This window comes from Mus caroli, unplaced genomic scaffold, assembly GCF_978045245.1.
Source record: "Mus caroli unplaced genomic scaffold, Mus_caroli_1 scaffold_8, whole genome shotgun sequence".
NCBI classification, from domain to species: domain Eukaryota; kingdom Metazoa; phylum Chordata; class Mammalia; order Rodentia; family Muridae; genus Mus; species Mus caroli.
Window position 1 is genome coordinate 45394620 of NW_028227263.1, and position 7424 is coordinate 45402043.

A 7424-nucleotide genomic window follows, 5' to 3' on the forward strand; every position below is an offset into this window, starting at 1 on the left:
CATAACATGCTCTGTGTTGATCAAGACTACAGAATGAGTCCTGTCTCAATAAATAAATACATAAATAAGTAGGTAGAATGTGATAAACCTGGAAAGCGAATGGGAAATAAAAAGAAAACAAACTATTAAAAGTTCCTTCAAAGTAAAGAGGAAGAAACAACAAAGGCGCAAGTCATTTCTTGGTAAATTGATAGCCCTGATAAACAAACCCAGGTACATTTTGTTTGCTGTTTAAAATGTATTTTTCGAGATGCGCCACGGCTTCGGTAGCAACCGGCTGTCCTCTGCTGCTTGAGCGACGCCAGCTGAGAGGAGCTCACATCAGCTGCTACCGCAGGCTGGCCTCTGTCCCACGGTAACCATGTGCGACCGGAAGGCGGTGATCCCTGTACTCAGGAGGCAGAGGCAGGTGGATTTCTGAGTTCGAGGCCAGCCTGGTCTACAAAGTGAGTTCCAAGACAGCCAGGGCTATACAGAGAAACCCTGCCTCAAAAAAACAAAAACAAAATGCAGATGTGTCAGAAGAGATGCAACAGGACTCGGTGGAGTGCGCTACTCAGGCATCGAAGAAGTACAAAATAGAGAAGGATATTTTGGCCCATATCAAGAGGGAGTTTGACAAGACTTACAACCCTACCGGGCACTTCATTGTGGGCTGAAACTTCGGTAGTTACGTGACACACGAAACCAAACACTTCATCTACTTCTACCTGGGTCAGGTGGACAATCTTCTGTTCAAATCTGGTTAAAAGCATGGACTGTGCCAAACACCCAGTGGTCCATCCAAAAACAAGAGCTGCATCCTAAATTCCAAATACCAGAGAGGGCATCTTCAGCCTTGCTAAGGGAACACCTCGTTTGACTCTGTTGTGTTTTGTACACAGCCTCATTCTCTGTACAAGTTTGCGGTTATAAAATTAGTAAAACAGCTTACATTTGTATTTATTTTCTAGTCCATATTTCTTTTTTTTTTTTTTTTTTTTTGGTTTTTTCGAGACAGGATTTCTCTGTGTAGCCCTGGCTGTCCTGGCACTCACTTTGTAGACCAGGCTGGCCTCGAACTCAGAAATCCGCCTGCCTCTGCCTCCCGAGTGCTGGGATTAAAGGCGTGCGCCACCACGCCCGGCTAGTCCATATTTCTGTACCTCCATTTTTTTCTCCTTTAGGTCATTCCTATAAAAATAAATCTGTTGGAGATGCTAAAAAATATTTTTTCTTATTTATGTGTATGAATGTTTTGCTTGCATGAAGGTCTGTGTACCATGTACCATGTACATGCATGATGCTCTTGGAGACCAGAAAAGAGTGCTGGACTGCCCTGGACCTGCCGTTATAGGTGATTGTAAGCCAAACCGACTAATGTAGGTGCTGACAACCAAGCTTTGGTTCTCTGGAAGAACAGCCGGATGCTGAACCGTCTCTCCAACCCCAGTTTTGTTCATTTTAAGAAAGGAGTCTTTCTCTGCCGTCAGACTAGCCTCAAATTTGCATCTTCCTACTTCCTGAGTGATGGGATTACAGGTGTGTGCCACCACACCCAGATCCCTGGGAGTAATCTGCTCACTGATAATGGCCTCTGCTGCTCTGGATCCCTTGTCGCTGGAACCCGGGAAGTGTCTGAAGCGGAGCTGGTAGCTGACCTCACTGCTTCTGATACTCTTGCTTTCCACACACGGGTGCAGTCCCCTATCCCACAAGACTCAGATCCAATGTTGGCCACCTCCCAGCTGAGCTTTGTGGATGCAAATGACTAAACCCAAAAGTCGGCTGAGGGTGAGCACTTGGAGAGAGTGGGTGAATCCAGCATTTGTGGAGGAGTGGATTGGTGTGTTAGTGGATGAGGTTAAGCCCAGCCGTGGGGGTGGAGGATTTCAGCCCACAGTCAAGGGGTGGGACGCCTCAGAAGGACAGAAAAAGCACAAGGCTGTGTGTGTAAAAGGACTGAGGCGTGGGCAATAGTGGGATGTCCCATGTGACAATGATGCCAGAGGCTTTTGAGGACTGGAGCAGGTGACACCTGCTCACTCAAGGAAAGTCACAAAAGGCTTTGAATGGAACACTAAAGGACTATGTTTTGTATGCCTCAGGGTGGTGGGGAGTACAGAAGCCAGATTTGGAGACTGCCACTGCCCTTAATGAAATAGGAGACCATGCAATGAGGAGCATGGGGCACGCTGCCAGAATGGGGCTCGGGCAGTCTGCCCTAGTGGAAGACTGTGGGCCTGGAGGCCTGGAACAGGGTGTTAGAGCCCAGGCCCAGATCTAATTCTCCCTACTGACCATTTTTTCTGGCTCCTGCATGCCACACCCATCTCCCATTCCAGCTATGAAGGGATCAGGAGGTAGCTCCTGGCAACTCCCCCATTACCGTGTATAGCTTCACTATGCTCCATCCATGCCTTCAGCCCAGCCCCACAGGGATTCTACGGTCAGGTCTTTGTGTCCACACAATGGTTGTCTTTGTCTTGAGCAGCCTCCTCCATCTCTGCTCCTCTCTATCAATCCCTCAGCCTCCCTCCCCTCCGCCTCTCATCTTGGCTTCCCTCACTGAGTCTCTGTACAACTCTGATAGTGTTGTACAGAAACTTACTTCTCTGACACAGACTGAGTGCTTGAAAAGGAGAATGAAACTATTAGGACTGGAAAGATGGCTCAGTGGCTATAATTGCTTGCTGCTCTTCCAAAGGATCTGAGTTCGGTTCCCAGAATCTATATCAGGTGCTCAGGACCACCTGTAACACCAGTTCTAGGGCATCTGATAGCTTTTCCTGACCTCTGAAGGCACTGCACTCAAGTACACACACACACACACACACACCTAAAAATAAAATCTTTTTTTTTAAATTAAAAGAATCAAGAAGCTTGGTATTAAGAGACTTGATACTCTTTCAAAGGATCCAGGTTTGATTTCCAAAACCCACACAGCAGCTTACAACCATCTAACTCAAGCCCTAGGAACTCTGATGCTGTCTTCCAACTTCCACGGACACCAGGCACACATGTGGTACACAGACATATATGCAGTCAAAATAGTCATACATATAAAACAAAATAAAAATTTAAAAAGAATCAAATTCTTGTCAAGAATACATCTATTAAAAAGTCTGCTGTCCATAGGTTGGGTTGTATGTGCATTTAGGGGCAGAGAGCTAACTCAGCAGATATAGTGTTCATTTGCAGGTGAGGGTCTGAGCTTGGAATCCCTGGGAATGACACCTGAGGTGGTCTCAGGCCTTCCTGTGCATGCACATACATTAAAGAAGTGATGTCCATGCTGACCCCTAGTCCGTCCTCATGCTATTGACTGAGCCCCTACTCATGTCTCTTCCCTCCTCCTTATCTGACTAGAAGTCTACCATTAGCCCATTTGACAGATGAGGAAAGAAAGGCCTGTGAGCAGGGCTGGCTTCCCAGTTGCAAGACAAGCACCATTAGTGCTTGTCTATTTTGTGACAAAGCCTCTCTATTATGTAGCTCTGGCTGTCCTGCAACTAACTATGTAGGCCAGGTTGGCCTTGAACTCACAAAGATCGACCTGTCTCTGCCTCCTGGGTGTTGGCATTAAAGGTGTGGGCTACCACATACAGCCTAGTGCTTGATTTAATACTTCTGTCAACATCTTAAAATTCTTAACTCACTGATAGGTGGATATTAGCCCAGAAACTTAGAATACCCAAGATACAAGATACAATTTGCAAAACATATGAAACTCAAGAAGAACAAAGACCAAAGTGTGGACACTTTGCCCCTTCTTAGAATTGGGAACAAAACACCCATGGAAGGAGTTACAGAGACAAAGTTTGGAGCTGAGATAAAAGGATGGACCATCTAGAGACTGCCATACCCAGGGATCCATCCCATAATCAGCCTCCAAACGCTGACCCCATTGCATACACCAGCAAGATTTTGCTGAAAGGACGCTGATATAGCTGTCTCTTGTGAGGCTATGCCGGGGCCTAGCAAACACAGAAGTGGATGCTCACTGTCAGCTATTGGATGGAACCCAGGGCCCCCAATGGAGGAGCTAGAGAAAGTACCCAAGGAGCTAAAGGGGTCTGCAATCCTATAGGTGGAACAACAATATGAACTAACCAGTACCCCCAGAGCTCGTGTTTCTAGCTGCATATGTAGCAGAAGATGGCCTAATCAGCCATCATTGGGAAGAGAGGCCCCTTGGTCTTGCAAACTTTATATGCCTCAGTACAGGGGAACACGAGGGTCAAGAAGTGGGAGTGGGTGGGGGAGGATATGGGGGACTTTTGGGATAGCATTTGAAATGCAAATGAAGAAAATACCTAATTAAAAAAAATTCTTAACAATCTTTAAACAAAGTATCCACATTTTCATTTTGTACAGAGTCTTGCAAATTTGGTAGCTGATCTTGCTTTGGGGAAGGTGGAAGGGACGTTTGCCAAGGCAGAAAATCAGGCTTCCTGCTCTCTGGGATGCCTCCCTGGAGTGCCTGCCTCCTGGCAGTGCCAACAGCTGAGCTTCCAGGATTCATTTGCCTCTCAAGCCCTGGCCCTGGTCAGGGAAACTTGAGGAGCATCACCCCAGTTCTGAAGGAGGGAAGGAGGGAGGGAGGGAGGGAGGGAGGGAGGGAGGGAGGGAGGGAGGCCAGGCAAGATAGTCAGCCCAGCTCTGCAGAGTGCGAGCCAGTGTAGACCCCAACACCAAGGCCCAGCCATGACCCACTCTCTTCAGGGCCTTTCCCCCCAAGCAGAGTCCAGTTCCAGAGTTAGTGGACCCACCACATACTCACTATACAAGCCTCTGTTTTCCTCCATGTGCCATGGGAATGGTAGCTCCTAACTCACAGGGTCCTGGTGAAGACTGAGATGCCTTAACACAGTCACTAGCACACAGAAGGGGAGCTATAAAGAGTCCTTCTGGAGGATGCTCAAGTGACAGTGACAGTGACAGTGGCTGGACAGTCAACTGTGGGTAGGACAGACTGGGCCCCACCTTCAAAGAGATCCCCAGCAGAGGGGGAGACAGTCACAGCACACTGAGAGGCATGGCATCTGGAAGGAGTCTTAGAAGATCAGTGGTTGGGAGTCAAGAGAAACAGGCCAAACAGAGAAATACAGGGGCAGAGGGAGTGGCCAGCACCCAGCAGGAGGTGAGTGAGGGTTCAGGGTTTCAGCCTGCCTAGCTAAATGGAAGCAGGAGAGGAGGCAGAGAGGGGAAAACCTGGAGTGGAGGCTCAGAGGCTGGGCTGCCTCGAGGGCAGAGGAAGCCCCCAAGAGAGTGTGAAGCAAAGTGTGTCAGAGAGCGGGGACAGAGGCACCATTCTGGGAGTAACAGAGGGTTGGAGGGCTGCATTAGAGGCTTGGCCAGGCAGGGACTCCCCCTCCTGCCTGCCTGCCCGCATCTTAGATTCTCAAAGCAGGAAGTTTTCTCATGGGATGGGGATGCCTGCCAGCAGGCAAATGCTTGCTCAGGGATGGAGAGACAGGAAACCTTCTAATGTGAGGTGGGCCAGGGGAGCCAGCAGACAGTCCCCTCCTGAACTCCTGGTGCTAATGCAGTTGCCCCTGTGGCTTCATTACACTTCACGGGGACCATTACAGCGCCTGGGCCTTACCATTAGCCTGCTTTGGCTGCAAGATTCAGGGAGACGCCATCAGTGCTGGTCTACCCTTCATAGGGTACTCACTGTGTCTCACAGAGCTTCCATTTCCTGGCTGGATCAATAGAGGTTCTAAACTGTTTCAGTTGTAAACTCTCAAGTTCGGAGTACGCAAAAATATGAATGCAAATGTACTCAAACTGGAATGCGCTGGGGGTGGGGGAGGGGGAGGGAAGTCTGCTGGATTTGGTGATCTACAAAATCTGAGGCTTGGGAAACCTAACCTCCCAGGCTCTTCTGAGAGGGGGTACTCACTCTGCAGACCCAGAAAGCTCAGGATGATGGGCAAGACCCCAAATACGGACATTTAGTCAGAACAGCAAGACAGGAGGACGTAACACATTGTGCAGAAAAGAAGATGGAGAGCCAGGTGTGGTAGCACATGCCTAGAATATCAGCTCTCAAGAGGCTGAGTCAGGAGGACTGCTGTATGAGGCCAGCCTGAATTACATGGTGAGTTCAAGGCCAGCATGGCCTACAAAGGGAGATCCTAGCTATAAACAAACAAACAACAAAAAGAGGGCTGAATCTTAGAAAGTAGACCCAGAAAAAGTGAAGGAAGACTTGAATCTGAGTACTCGGGCCTTACCAGGTCACCTGACATGATGTCATGTACCTTGGGAATGTCGTTTCTTTGGCTATAAAGTAAAGGGATTGGACCACAGTAAGTGTAAAGTCCAAGACTGCCCACTGTCCAGCCTGTGAGTCTTCTAGAGGCTAGGGTCTATCCTGGGTCCTCGGGGAAGCAGCAGAAAAAGACCTGACGGCTTAGAAGGGAGATCAGTCAAAGGAAATCCGCTGGGATTTCAATAACCTGAAAGACTTCCCTCACATGAGGACCCTAAAGCCACAAGGGTGGCTGTGGAGAGATCTAGGTTTCTGGAAGCTGCCTGCACCAGCTCCCATAGCCAGCAGAGGTTAGACAAGGAGCCTTTGTGTCTACGCAAAGGCCCCAGGAGGCTGCAGAGAGGCTCAGCCACCCAGCTCTGTGTATTCACCCTTCTCACTCTGGACAGGGCTGCAGATCGGACCCTTTCTGGACCCCTCCAGGGGCTGCGAGTGGGACTTTAGTCAGCTGATACACAACTAACAAGGTCTACAGCCCTTGGGCAGAGAGCAAGCTCCTCGCCATAGAAAAAGGCTTGTTCTGAACTTGTCCGTTTATTTGGCTACCCCAAGACTCCCTGGATGGACACGAGAAGTAAGATCATGGAAAGACTGGCTTCATTTCACAGAAAATGTGTCTTTCAGTGCTAAAGGTGGCCTAGAACTTATACTAACAGATTCCTGAGTCAGAAATGGGAGGGGGCAGACACTCATTCATCCACCCCTTCACAGGACAGCAGTGAGATGGCTGATGTGGTCCTTGCCTTTTTTGAGCTCAAACTAGGACAGGAATGGGGTTTGTGATTACAGAAAGTCTTCAGAGCAGGCTAGAGAGAAGAATTGAGGCAGTTCAAGATGAGAGATCAAACTAAACCAGGACTTCAGGGACCCGTTAGTGACCTGAACGAAGAGCAAAAGCAGACGGAGGTGGTGAAGCCGGCAAAGATTTCTGCTGGTACCAGCAGTCTGAAAGAACATCCATCTATCCATCCGTAAGTGACACGGGATGGGGCAGCAGCGGAGGGAAGGCTGAGGGTCAGTATAAAGGTCCATCGGTGGACAGTGACAGGAGCCAGGCCAGCACAAAGCAAACCTTGTAAAACTTGGGCGCCGCTGAAAATCGGTGAGCTAAGCAGGTGACCTCTGCTCAGCCAGGACGGTCGCCTTCCGCCTCTCCCTGCTCAAC

The 7424-nt window shown here is 49.0% G+C and overlaps 1 pseudogene; it reads left to right on the forward strand.

Moving 5' to 3' along the window:
- Positions 1–361: 361 nt before the first annotated feature.
- LOC110299466 (dynein light chain 1, cytoplasmic-like) lies at positions 362–749 on the forward strand (annotated as a pseudogene).
- The last annotated feature ends 6675 nt before the right edge of the window (positions 750–7424 follow it).